This window comes from Macaca fascicularis, chromosome 20, assembly GCF_037993035.2.
Source record: "Macaca fascicularis isolate 582-1 chromosome 20, T2T-MFA8v1.1".
In the NCBI taxonomy this organism is placed as follows: Eukaryota; Metazoa; Chordata; class Mammalia; order Primates; family Cercopithecidae; genus Macaca; species Macaca fascicularis.
In genome coordinates this window covers 73014457-73029231 of record NC_088394.1, presented here as the reverse complement: position 1 = coordinate 73029231, position 14775 = coordinate 73014457, and the positions used below count along the sequence as shown (strand labels likewise).

The 14775-nt window shown below is 38.2% G+C and overlaps 1 pseudogene; it reads left to right on the top strand.

Annotated features, from left to right (window-relative positions):
- The first annotated feature begins 13355 nt into the window (after positions 1-13355).
- On the top strand, positions 13356-13806 carry LOC135968947 (copper transport protein ATOX1 pseudogene; annotated as a pseudogene).
- The last annotated feature ends 969 nt before the right edge of the window (positions 13807-14775 follow it).

Here is a 14775-nt window from a genome sequence, read left to right as displayed (position 1 = left end):
AGGATATGAACAGACATTTCTCAAAAGAGGACATTCATACAGCCAACAGACACATGAAAAAATGCTCATCATCACTGGCCATCAGAGAAATGCAAATCAAAACCACAATGAGATACCATCTCACACCAGTTAGAATGGCGATCATTAAAAAGTCAGGAAACAGCAGGTGCTGGAGAGGATGTGGAGAAATAGGAACACTTTTACACTGTTGGTGGGATTGTAAACTAGTTCAACCATTATGGAAAACAGTATGGTGATTCCTCAAGGATCTAGAACTAGAAGTACCATATGACCCAGCCATCCCATTACTGGGTATATACCCAAAGGATTATAAATCATGCTGCTATAAAGACACATGCACACGTATGTTTATTGCGGCACTATTCACAATAGCAAAGACTTGGAATCAACCCAAATGCCCATCAGTGACAGACTGGATTAAGAAAATGTGGCACATATACACCATGGAATACTATGCAGCCATCAAAAAGGATGAGTTTGTGTCCTTTGTAGGGACATGGATGCAGCTGGAAACCATCATTCTCAGCAAAGTATCGCAAGAACAGAAAACCAAATACCGCATGTTCTCACTCATAGGTGGGAACTGAACAATGAGATCACTTGGACTTGGGAAGGGGAACATCACACACGGGGGCCTATCACGGGGAGGGGGGAGGGGGAAGGGGGGAGGGATTGCATTGGGAGTTATACCTGATGTAAATGACGAGTTGATGGGTGCTGACGAGTTGATGGGTGCAGCACACCAACAAGGCACAAGTATACACATGTAACAAACCTGCACATTATGCACATGTACCCTAGAACTTAAAGTAAAAAAAAAAATTCAGATATACCCCCCAAAAAAAATAATAAATTAAAAAAAAATACTAACTCTTCATGGCATGACTGTAAATAGTTTTCTCAGTTTGTCATATAACATCTACTTTTCTTGAGTTAAAATATATATATATATTTTATATATATACATATATGTGTGTGTATATATATTATACATACATACATATATGTGTGTGTATATATATATATTTAATAGGATCTACTTAAGAATGTTTTGACTTACTGCCACTGGAATTTGACTCATAGTACAGAGTCCTCCTACTAACAAGGATTAGAGGATTTTACCCATTATTTTTTACCTATTTATGCAATTTCTTTTTTAAAATTTAGATCTTTAACCCATTTGGAGTTTATGTTGGTGTTATTGTGAGGCATGTGCCCAATTTTATCTTTTTCCTAAGGAATGTACAATTAACCAAATACCACTAGTACAAAGATATCCTTTACACAGTTAATTAAGCTGTCCTCCTTATTATATACTACATTTCCACATGCATTTGAATCTATATCATGATATTTTATTCTATTCAGTTTGTCTATGTGTCCATTCCTGCACCAATACTACACTACAGAGACTTCTAAAAATATTTTATTATGTTCCTGATATTTTGATATTGTTCTAGAGAAGACTCTTCTTTTCCCCTCTTCCATCAGCGAGATGTTGCTGGCATGCATTGGCCCATGACCCCTTCCATCTTTGGTCTAGCCACCAATGTCTAGTCAAGTCTTTCTCACATCACATCATAGGACATGGACTCTTCTGCCTTCCTCCACATTTAAAAGATCTTTATGATTACATTGGGTCAACCAAGATAATCCAGAACAATCTTTTCTTTTTCCTTCTTTTTTTTTCAGACAGAGTTTTGCTCTTGTTGTTCAGGCTAGAGTACAGTGGCACAATCTCAGCTCGCTGCAACCTCTACCTCCCAGGCTCAAGCGATTTTACTGCCTCAGCCTCCCAAGTAGCTGGGATTACAGGCACCTATCACCACTCCCCGCTAATTTTTTGTATCTTTAGTAGAGACGGATTTCACCTTGTTGGTCAGGCTGGTATCGAACTCCTGACCTCAGGTGATATGCCTGCCTTGGCCTCCCAGAGTGCTGGGATTACAGGTGTCAGCCACCGTGCCCGGCCCATAATAACCTCTTTAAATTGGCTGATTAGTAAGCTTAATTCCACTTGTAACATTAACTTCCCTTTGTCTTTTAACATAACATATTCATGGGTTCCAAGGAAAAGGTCATCTCTGGAGGGCGTTATTCCAACCACCATGGGGTAGAATTGCATTCAATGTATTAATTTACTTAAAAAACATTGAGATATATACTCCTATTCCAGGACTTAGAAAATCAGAGCTTGACTAGAAATACTCCATCCCTTTTACCCTCTGTGAGGTTCATTACAATCCTATCTCCAAGCAAATGGAGCCACATTGCTGTGAATTGCACAGTTTATGTAGAAAGTGAAAGGGCAGGATGTTTAATCCCAGCTTTGGAAAGACCATTTGCCAATGAAATTCAAAAAGCAAAGAAAACCAGGTGCACAAGGTCAGAAGACTCCGTGGCCAGACTTATACACTAGTGCTCCCTGCAGTCCAAGCCTGAAAACTGCTAACGATGGTATTTTGGCCAGAGATTGTCCACTGGCTTGGTTCCCCTTTCTTATCCTGCTTCACTTCTCTTGCTGGTTTTATCTGGAACACATCCTTCATAAATAATGAGGGCCTTAGTCTTCACTTTAGAGCTTAAATCTGGAGAACCTCGGACAGGCTACATCCTTCCACTTATTCAAGTTTATATTTGTGTCTTTTGAGACTTTATGTGTTTTGGAACCTCTTATTGAAAAACAATGTTTTTACCTCTTTAAAAAGTGCACGTACAGGCTGGGTGCGGTCGCTCATGCCTGTAATCCCAGCACTTTGGGATGCCGAGGTGGGTGATCATGAGGTCAGGAGTTTGAGACTAGCCTGACCAACTAAAAATACAAAAATTAGCCAGGCATGGTGGTGCTTGCCTGTAATCCCAGCTACTCAGGAGGCTGAGGCAGGAGAATCGCTTGAACCTGGGAGGCAGAGGTTGCAGTGAGCTGAGATCATGCCACTGCACTCCAGCCTGGGTGACAGAGCAAGACTCTGTCTCAAATAAATAAATAAATAAATAAATAAATAAATAAATAAAAATAAAGTGCATGCACATTTCATTTCTCAACAACTTTGAAGGCAAATTTTAAACAGCATGATATTTTAACCTGAATTTATGTATCCACTAAAAATGAGGATTTTTTTCTCCCCAGGGCCAAGAAATTTCTCAATGATTCAATAAGTTTATTTAATGCATTATTGACTTTTTTTTGTCCTTTGTGAGTGATTTACTTTTATTTTTATATATCTGGATCCCCATGATTCAATCAGGAATCACACATTTTATTTGGTTATCATGTCTCTCTAGACTTCTTTACTAAAAAACAGTTCTTCGGCTTTTCATTTTATTTCATGACTTTCACACATTTGAAAAGTTCTGTCTGGTTATTTTGTGCAATATTTCTTCAACTTCAGTTTGGTGATATTTCCCATGATTACATTCAGTTTATGCAGTTTTCCAAGAATATAAATAAAGCAAAATTGTATCTTAATGCTGGTCCTTTCTTGATATATTTGTGCCTAAGCCTTTTATCTGTTTACATACCTATTTAGTGACTGTAAATGGAGAATTCTTTTCCATTATATGTTCTATTTCTTTATATATGTCCAGAGTATTGATTTTCATAGGTTAATTCTACAGCTTGCTATTTTACTAATTATTATGGTTGGTTGCAGTGATATTGCAATCATTCTTTTGGGTTTTCCACATTTAAAATCATATTGTCTGTGTTAGTTCACGGTGTGGGGTACAGCTTCCCTCTTTCAGCCCCTTTTAGGTCTGGGACACTCTGGGTATGATGGCTGTTGACATCTTATAGCTGAGTCACCTTCAGGGAATTGCTCTCATTTTATGTGAATTGTATAAGTTTCCACCTGCTGTCTGCATAAAGCTTGCATCTAATACTGATCCAGGTGGTAATACAAAAGGTAGAAAGCAACACTGACATAGTTTGGATATTTGTTCCTCCAAATATTTTGTTGAAATGTAATCTCCAATGTTGGAAGTGGGACATGGTGGAAGGTGTTTGAGTCCTAGGTGTGGATTCCTCGTGGCTTGGTGCTATCCTCATGATAGTGAGTGAGTTCTCATGAGATTTGATTGTTTAAGAGTGTGTGGCACCTCCCCCAACTCTGTCTTGCTTCTGCTATTGCCATGTTGTCAGGTGATGTGCCTGCTATCACTTCACCTTCCACCATGAGAAAAAGCTCCCAGAGGCCTCCCCAGAAGCCGTGCAGATGCCAACACTATGCATCCCGTATGGCCTACAGAACCATGAGCCAATTAAACCTCTTTTCTTATAAATGAATCTATCTCAGGGATTTCTTTATAACGTTGCAAGAACAGCCTAATACAAACATCACTTATCCTTAAAGCCACAGATGCACTATCATCAGCTCAGAGATTCACCATGGTTTTTTCTACAGATCACCAAACTATAGAATTTCCATTACTGAGCCCACAGTACTCCCATTGCTGACTCTCTAGACCTCTGTTATTGGCCCCAGAGACCGTATCACTAGCTTTAGAGACCACATGTTAGCCAACTCACAGACTCATATCACTGCCACACATCACTGACATGCAAAACCCCACATCCTGAGGCTGGAGACCCCAGATCACAGACCCAGATTTCATACCTCTTCTAGATGACACATCTAGGGAACACAGTTGCTGACTCCAGAAAAACCTCATTTCTAATACCGCAGTCCTCTGTCACTCATCCCTCAGCGTCTGCTCATGGATCCACTGACTCCCACCACTGAAGCCACAGAGACTTATCACTGACCCTATAATAATTAATCATACACCTGATTATTAACCCCAAAGCCCTATAACTTACCCCATAGTCCCCCCATCATTCACTGCAAAGATTCCTCATTATTGACCATAGATACCTTCCAATTTCTGACTTAATGGGCCACGTGTCAGTCTCCACACAAACATCCTTACCTGAACACACAAATCTCCAGGACCGCACCTAAATTTTACGTCACTAATCTCTCAGACCTGCCACAAATCAGATCATCAAATAACCCATGACTGGCTCACAGACCATCTATCATTGAATTTACAGAACTTCTCTCATTGAGTACAAAGAGATAATATGCAAATTCATACAAATATGTCCATGACACTTCCCTTAGAAAATATTAAATTTAAAATGAAAAGCAGACATGAATAATTGAACAAATATTATCAGTGTAAGATAGTTGTTTTCTAGAAGAACACATGTTGCATTAATCGCTATTTTCTCTGTTTTCTAGAAGACACGTTGCATTAACTGCTGTTTATCTTGTCTCCTGCAGGTGAAAAGCCTTAGTATTTTTCACCAGGTTATGTAGGTACTGAAATGACAAACAAATTCCTCAGAGATAGATCAGGCAGAAATATGGCAAAAGCCAGTGTGAGTGAGGCTGGATAATACTGGAAGGCTGGTGGAGTTAGAATTTAGAATTAAACGAAAGTGCTTACGCTGGATTGTGTATCAATGCATCTTTTTGTTAAGGATTGCAAATAGAAAATTTAAATGGAGCATACACAAAGCATTATTATTTTTTGGTTACACTTCAAAACAACTCAGTGAAGGATCCCTTCTTCCAGAAAAGATGGGGTAACAGGGATCAATTTTACCCTCCAGTCTGAAACAGTCAAAAAATCAGATAGAGTATTTTTAAGTTATTGGACACAAGGCAACAAAGGACATTGATCTCTCTGAAATGGAAAATAAACAAGGTAAAACTTATCGATGTTCTAGCTCTTTGCCTTGAGAGAGTATTCAGACCATTAAACATAGAAAGGGAACTCGGGTATAATCTGCTGGACTGCATGAACCAGAGGACAGAGGTGAGAATCCAGAAAGACCAATGTAGCTAAAGTTTGTAGGACAGAGTAGCCAAAAGCAGAGACTTGCACAGACAACTTTACGGTTCTGTAAAGAGTATCCCCATGTATTCAACAGAGAACTGATCAATGTGTGTGTGTGTGTGAAAATGTAACTCATGTTGAAGAGAAAATTCAATCAAAACCAATCCAGAACTGACACCGATGTTCAAATTGACAGATAAGGACATTAAATTACTGAACTGCATTTTATATGTCTTAAAAGACAAATAAATATATGGAAGCTATGAAAAATTTTTAATTAAACTTTTAATAATGAACATGACAGTATCTGAGATGAAAGTTTCACTGGATGAGATTAACAGGTTAGTCATTATAGTAGAAAAGATTGGGAAACTTAAAAACACCCTAATATAATCTATCCAACACAAAACAAGTATAATAGTCTAAAAATATACATACGGTCAATAAGCCTGTGAAAGAAAGTAACAGAAAATATACGTATAATTGGAGTCCCCTGTGTGCAGCAGAACAAACTATGTCAATAAATAATGGTAAAACATTTGTTGGAAACTAGAATCTCACAGATACAAGCTCAACAAACCTCCAAAACAAGAAAGATGAATAAAATGACACAAAGACACATTAAAATTAAAGTATTCAAAATAGGTAATAAAAATAAAGTTTTAAAAGCATCTAGAGCTGAAAGCCACATTATGTACAGAGAAACAAAGAAGGATAAGAGCAGATTTCTCAACAGTAATAATGAAAGATAGAAGACAATGGAGAAACATTGTTAAAATACTGAAAGAAAAAACAGGTCAACCTATAATTCTATATCAAGTGAAAATATATTTAAACGCATATGAAATAAAGGACATCTGCAAAATGCCTTCACCTTATTTCATATGTAATAGTAAAACAAAAAACAAAAAACGTTTCCCACTACAATTGGGAAAATGACTAAAATCCTTGTTTTTGTCACTTCTATTTAACCATGAAGTACAAGTTCTAGCCAGTGCCATTAGGCAAAAGTGTAAAAGCATTCAGTTTGGAAAGGAAGATGTTAAACGCTTTATTCACAGCTGATATAATTCTATATGCAGAAAATCTTAAAACATCTGCAAAGGCAATCATAACTGTGAAAGACAAAACAACACTACTGTCACCACCAACAAAACAAAACAAAAACCCAAAAAACTACTAGAGGTAAAAAACAATAAATTCAGCAAGGCTATAAAATATGGGACAAATACATAAACAACAATTTTATTTATTTTTATATAACAGCAATAAAGAATTTGAAAATGAAATCCAGAAATAAAATAGCCATAAAATAAAAAGGTGTATAGGAATGCATGTTATAAAGTTAAAAAAAATGAGAGGAGAGACTGTTAATAAATAAAAAGAGATGTAAGAGAATACTAAATGGATGTACCTTGTTAGGATCTTGATTCATACAAATGATGTATAAAAAGATATTTTTGAGAAATTTGAATATGTATTGGGTATTATTTGATCTTAAGAAATGCTTGTTAATTTTAAAAGGTATGGTAATGGCACAGTGGTTATGTTGGAAAAATAAAGCCCTTGGCAGTTAAAAAAAAAAAAAAGTGAAAGACTTGCACTGAGAAAACTATAAACATGGCTAAGAAGAATAAAAGAATATAAAATTTAATGGAAAGACATTTTATGTTTTTGGATTGGAAGATTAAATGTCACACCGTGTAAATATATGAAAGAAACACCATGCATACTACTAAGTGAAATAAACCAATCTTAAAAGGCTCCATACTGTATGAGTTCAACTATATGACACTCAATGACACTCAGGAAAAGGCGAAATTAAGGAAACAGTTAAAGATCAGTAGTTACCTGGAGTTAGCGGAGAGGGAGGGGTAAATGGATGCAGCACAGAAGGTGTTTTTTTTTTTTTTTTTTTTTTTTTAAGGCAGTAAAACTCCTCTGCATGATGCTATATTGGTGGGTCCATGTTATACATTTATCAATATAGTGCATAACGCTAAGAGGGAACCTTGATGTAAACTATAGCCTTCGAGTGCTAATGATGTGTCAATGAAGGTTCATCAAGTTCATCAATTGTAAAAAAATGTACCACTCTGGTAGAGAGTGTTGATAATGAAGGGGGAGACCATTTATGTGTGGGGGTCAGAGGTACCTGGGAAATAGCAATACCTTCTGCTCAAATTTTCTATGAAGGTAAAACTTCTTTTAAAAATAATGTCTACTTAAAAAAAAACACCCCACAAAACAGCAGCCCTTACAACTCAAGAATAAGAAGAAAAACAGCCTTATTAAAAGTGGGTAAAATTTTGACTGGACGTTCTACTGAAGAATGTGTGCAAGTGGCTAACATACCCACATAAAGGCGTTCAGTGTCATTAACAATTAGGGCAAGTCACAACGAGAAACCACTTTACACTCACCAAAGCGGGTATAATACAACAAAAAGGAATCTCCAAGGGTTGATAATGGTCTGGGGATTCAGGACCCCTCGTATTTTGCTGGTGGGAATGTAAATTGCACAGCCACTTTGGAAGAAAGACTGGTGGCTTCTTAAAGTGTTAAACATGGATTTACCATATGACTTGGCAATTCCACTCCTAGATATCTATCCGAGATAAACGAAAGCCTGTGTCCCCCAAAAGACGTGCATGCGAATATTCATAACAGCATTGGTCATCATAGCCAAAATCCTGAAACATTCCAAATGCTCATCAGTTGGTGAATTATATTAGTAGGCGGCCATAAAAAATCACTACACACTTTGTGGCTTAGAACAATAGAAATTGATTCCCTCACAGTTCTGGAGGCCAGAAGTCTGAAACCAAGATGTCCGCAGGGCTGCACTCCCTCTACGGAAGAATCAGGTCTTTGCTTCTTCCCACTGCTGTTGGCTGCCAACATTCCGACATTCCTTGACTTGTAGTCACATCACTGTACTCTCTACCTCTGTCACCTTCTGCTCTTTGTTTCTGGCTTTTACCACTCAGTCTCATTCCTGAGATTCTGCCATGTTCTGTGTGACTCAAATCTCCCTCTGACCCTCTTACAAGGAAACCTGTGATGCCATTTGGGGACCACATGGATGATTTGAGGATAATCCCTTAATTTTAGTATTTTTAATTATATCTGCAAAGACCTATCATGCAAAAAAGATAATATTTACAAGTATTAGGACCTGACACCTTCAGACAGCCATTATGTAGCCTACTACATGAACTGATAGATAAAAGGGGTATACTTTACAATGGTACTTTATTTTCTCCCTCCCTCCTTCCTTCCTTCCTTCCTTCCTTCCTTCCTTCCTTCCTTCCTTCCTTCCTTCCTTCCTTCCTTCCTTCCTTCCTTCCTCCCTCCCTCCCTCCCTCCCTTCCTCCCTTCCTTCTGTCTTTCTTTCTTCTTTGTTATGGAATCTGGGTCCATCACCCAGGCTGGAGTGCAGTGGCATGATCTCGGCTCAGTGCAACCTCCGCCTCCCAGGTTCAAGCAATTCTCCCTGCCTCAGCCTCCTGAGTAGCTGGGATTATAGGTACCTGCTACCATGCCTGGCTCATTTTTGTATTTTTAGTAAGAAATGGAGTTTGCCATGTTGGCCAGTCTGGTCTCAAACTCTTGAATGTAAGAATTAAAGAAAGAGGAAAGAAACATGAAAAGTGGCTCAACAAAATAAACCTGTCTTTGACTATTGAGCTGCTTTTCATGTTTCTTTCCTCTTTAACTCTTACACTGACCTCAGGTAATCTGCCCACCTCGGCCTCCCAAAGTGCTGAGATTACAGGTGTGAGCTACCTACATGCCCAGCCTAAAATGGTATTTTCTTTCACAATTAACTGGCAGAGATACATCCTCCAACATTGATGAACCTTAGAAACATTAAGCTAAGTGAAAGAAGCCAGGCTGAAAACACTACATATTATATGATTCTACTGATGTGAAATGTCTAGAACAATTTATTATAGAGAAACAGAACAGATTTTTGCCCAGGGCTCAGTAGTTGTAAATGGGCATGGAGGCAATTTCTGTGGTGGTAGAAATATTCTAAACTTAGATGTGGTGGTAGCTCTACACTGTACAAATTTACTAAAATTATTAAATTTTATATTAATTGTACCTCAATACAGTAAATTATACCTCAATACAGATGTTTAAAAATAGTACTGTATGATTCCATTTATATAAGATTCCAGGAAATGCAAACTAACCCATAGTGGCAATGGTCTTCTGGAGATGGGGACAGAAAAGGGGAGGTGAGGATTATTAAAGAGCATGAGGCAACTTTTGGGGTACAGGATATGTTTTTTGTCTTAATTATGTGATGGTTTCATACGCACATACATTTGCAAGAACCTAAAATTTTACACTTTGACGATGCCTCATTAAAACTATTAAAAGCACTCTTCTCAACTATGGGCTGCCTCATTTATACATTCTCTATAGAATCGTTTCTGCCTCATAGAGGCCACTCACATTTCACATTGGCCATCATGTCTAGTGAGCAGTCGTTGACTAAGGGTGCTTTCTCTCTTTTTTTAAAATTTAATTTATTATTATTATTATTATTTTTGAGACAGAGTCTCACTCTGTTGCCCAGGCTGGAGTGGAGTGGTGCAATCTTGGCTCACTAAAACCTCCACCTCCTGGGTTCAAGCGATTCTCCTGCCTTAGCCTCCCAAGTAGCTGGGACTGCAGGCACATGCCACTGCTCCTGGCTAACTTCTGTATTTTTAGTAGAGACGGGGTTTCACCACGTTGGCCAAGTCGGTCTTGAACTCCTGACCTCAAGTGATCTGCCCACTTTGGGCCTCCCAAAGTGCTGGGATTACAGGCATGAGCCACCGTGCCCAGCAGAGTGCTTTCTCTTTTGAGGTCTGTATTTGTGAAATCAACTAATCTTACATGTGTAGATTTGTTTCTGCACATTTTGTCCCGTAACCTACACATCTATTTTGAGATAAATACTACACTTTGTTACCATCAATTTATAAAATAATTGAAATTTGATAATGTAATGCTTTCAAATTTGTTCCTTTTCAAAGCAATCTTGGTTGTTCCCATTGCATGTAAATCCCATTGCATATGCATTTTATTATTTTATTATTTTTGAGACAGAGTCTTGCTCTGTTGCCCAGAGCTGGAGTGCAGTGGTGTGATCTCAGCTCACTGCAACCTCTGCCTCCCGGGCGCAAGCAATTCTCCTGCCTCAGTCTCTCAAATAGCTGGGACTACAGGCATGCGCCACGCGTCCAGCCTACATATACAATTTTTTTTTTTTTGAAGCAGAGTTTTGCTCTTGTTGCCCGGGCTAGAGTGCAATGGTGCGATCTCGGCTCAACACAACCTCCATCTCCTGGGTTCAAGTGATTCTCCTGCCTCAGCCTCCCGAGTAGCTGGGATTAAGGCATGCACCACTACACCCTGTTAATTTTGTATTTTTAGTAGAAACAGGGTTTTTCATGTTGGTCTGGTTGGTCTCGAACTCCCGACCTCAGGTGATCCGCCCTCCTTGGCCTCCCAAAGTGTTGGGATTACAGGCGTGAACCACTGCACCTGGCCTGCATATACATTTTAGATACTGCTTGTCACTATCTGCGATACTCTGAGCCAGGTCCTGACTAGCAAAAGGCTGGTGAGACAAGGTCCTGTGTTGAGAGGTCAGTCTATTGCCTACAGGCCTAGGTTGTCAGCAGGTTACCCTGCCTAGCCATCTGGTTATGGAGAACCTGCTGAGGAGTTTCAAGATCACTAATAACATAATCAAGAGGCACATACAGAATACTGTTTCAGAATTTCTCTTCATGAAATGAGGAGGATGAGCAAATGTAGTTCACATGTCACAGATGTGATAGGGAAGGAAGCAGCCATGTACAACCCATGGAGTGTATGGGAAATTGGGCAGGAGACCTTCACCTGCCTCGGTGCTTATATTATAGACATGGGTCTCATCAACATTTCATGTTCAAACAAGGACACGTATAATTGGTATGAGCTGGAAGGCTAGGAACTACGGGCAAATCAGTGGTGAGAGGGTTAGAGAGGAAGAGAAGTCTTCTACCTCTCAGCATTCTAGATCTCATGTGCTCCAAAGTGCAGGAGATGAGAGCTGTCAGGTCCATGACTCAGAGTGACTGATGGCAGGCTAGTGTCCACGAAAATGCAGTAGGGAGGAGGATGGCCAGGGTTTTGTTAAAATAATTTTTTAATAGTAAGTTAATTGAGTAATATAAAATTATTTTAATAATAAAATATTTCTTCTTTAAATTATGTGTAGGCACACAATTTAATCAGAAGAATTTAAGCATTATTTAATTAGAGGAATTTAAGTGAAAGTGAGCACACTGGCTGGGCACGGTGGCTCACGCCTGTAATTCCAGCACTTTGGGAGGCCAAGGTGGGCAGATCACGAGGTCAGGAGATCGAGACCATCCTGGCTAATATGGTGAAATCCTGTCTCTACTAAAAATACAAAAAAATTAGCCGGGCATGGTGGTGGGCGCCTGTAGTCACAGCTACTCGGGAGGCTGAGGTAGGAGAATGGCATGAACCCAGGAGACGGAGCTTGCAGCGAGCCGAGATTGCGCTACTGCACTCCAGCCTGGGCGACAGAGGGAGACTCCATCTCAAAAAAAAAAAAAAAAAAAAAAAAAAAAAAAAAAAGAAAAAGAAAGTGAGCACACTTTACATGACTGGAAAAATATTTAACCAAATAAACTTTGTGTTTTCTCTCATAATGCAATAGTCATAACACCCAAACAGTGTTTAACGATCTGTTTTTTGGCAGGTATTTTAAAGTGGAATTTTCATGAAAGGAACAAGCAATTAAGGTGGTTCTCAGCTTTCCATAATTGATAAACTTCTATTTAATTTACTACTACTACTATTACAACAAATATTATCACTATTATTATCTCAGGATATTAAAAGATTAATTTTTGGCAAGTTTTAATTTTTTATTATTTCAAAAAGGGATAATCAGCTGTCTTATTTTTCGACTTTATTGCATAAAATACTCAATATTTTCTCTTAGTCTGGCTTGCTTTTTTTCTGACAGCATCCTTTGAAGAGCAGAAGTATTTTCTTTAAACAAAAGTTAAAAGAAAAATATGTCATGCTTTTTTTGGCCTATCTTTGCTTACGCCAAGGTTGCAAAAATTTTCTACTCTGTTTTTCTCTAGAAGTTACACATCCTAAATTTTTACTTTTGGCCTGTGATCTGTTTCAAGTTAATTTTTTTGTGGTTGGTCTGAGGACAGAATCAAAGCTAATTATTATTTCCCAGATAATATAAATTGTTGTGGCATCATTTTTTGAAAGAACCAATCCCTCCACTGTGTCACTCTAGCTACTCTGTTGAAAATCAACTGAGCTTACATGTGTAAATTTGTTTCTGGATATTTTGTTTTATAACCTATACATCTAAATTCAGGCTAATACTGTACCTTGTTACCATAGCTTTGTACAATAATTGAAATTTGATAGGAGCCCAGAGAGGCGCTGCTGCCACCGCCACCACGCTGCCGCTGCCTCAGTTATGCCGAAGCACGTGTTCTCCATGGACATGACCTGTGGAAGCTGTGCTGAAACTGTCTCCCGGGTCCTTGATAAGCTTGGAGGAGTTAAGTATGACACTGACCTGCCCAACAAGGAGATCTGCATTGAATCTGAGCCCAGCGTGGACACTCTGCTTGCAGCCCTCAAGAAAACAGGAAAGACTGTTTCCTACCTTGGCCTCGAGTAGTAGGGACCTGGTCCCCACAGCCCACAGGATGGACCAAAGGGGGCAGGATGCTGATCCTCCCCTGGCTTCCAGACAGACCTGGGACTTGGCAGTCATGCTGGGCAATGGTGCTCCTGTGGAGAACCTCAGTTGTCCTATTCCTTCCTAGCTTCCCCGCAATAAAATCAAGCTGCTTTTGTTGGGAAAAAAAAAAAAAAAAAAAGAAATTTGATAATACAATTCTTTCAAATTTGTTATTTTTCAGAGCAATCTTGTTATTTCCATTCTATGTAAATCCCACCGCATATATATTTTAAATACTGCTTGTCGATATCTATAAAAATGCCTGGTAAGATTTTGATTGGAATATATTTGACTCTGGAGATGATTTTAAGGAAAAGTAAAGTCTTCAAATCCTTGAACACTTTACACCCTTTCATTACATCATTTTATATTTCTCTCTGGCAATTGTTTAGCATCTTCAGTCTTATGAATCTTGCACACATTTTGTTTAATTTGTTCTTAACTATTTATTTTTATGCTACTGTAACAGATACTGATTTTTAATTTCAATTTGTAAGTGTTCCTGTCATGTAGAAATACACATACATTTTGTACATTGTTCTTGTCTCATAACCTGACTAGATTCACTTATCAGTTACTATAGATTGTCTTTAAATTTCTTAAGAATTTTTACACATACGATAATGTCATCTGTGAATAAAGCCAGTTTTCCTTCTTCCATTTCAATCACTGACTTTTGTTCCTTTGAATTGCTCTGTAGACTGACTATAGAACCTTTGTTACAATGATGAATAGAATGAATAAAGGCAGAAAAAAATATTTATCTTGTTACTGATCTTAAGAGGAAATCATTCAGCCTTTATGACTAGTATGATGTTAACTGTAAGGTGTTGTACATTTTTAAATAGGTTAACAATGTACTTTGTTATTGCTACATTTCTGAGAAATATTAAGAATGGATGTTGAATTTTGTCAGATGTTTTTCCTGCATCTGGTTATATAATCAAATAGATGTTAGCCTTATTTGGTTAATGAGGTGAAGCACCTTGTTTGTTTGATTTTCCTAAAGGTAAACTAACTTTGCTTTGGGACCTAAATCCCAATGTTACTATTGCTGGATTTAGTTTGCTAATATTTTCTTTTGGGATTTGCACATACGCTCTTGAGTAACA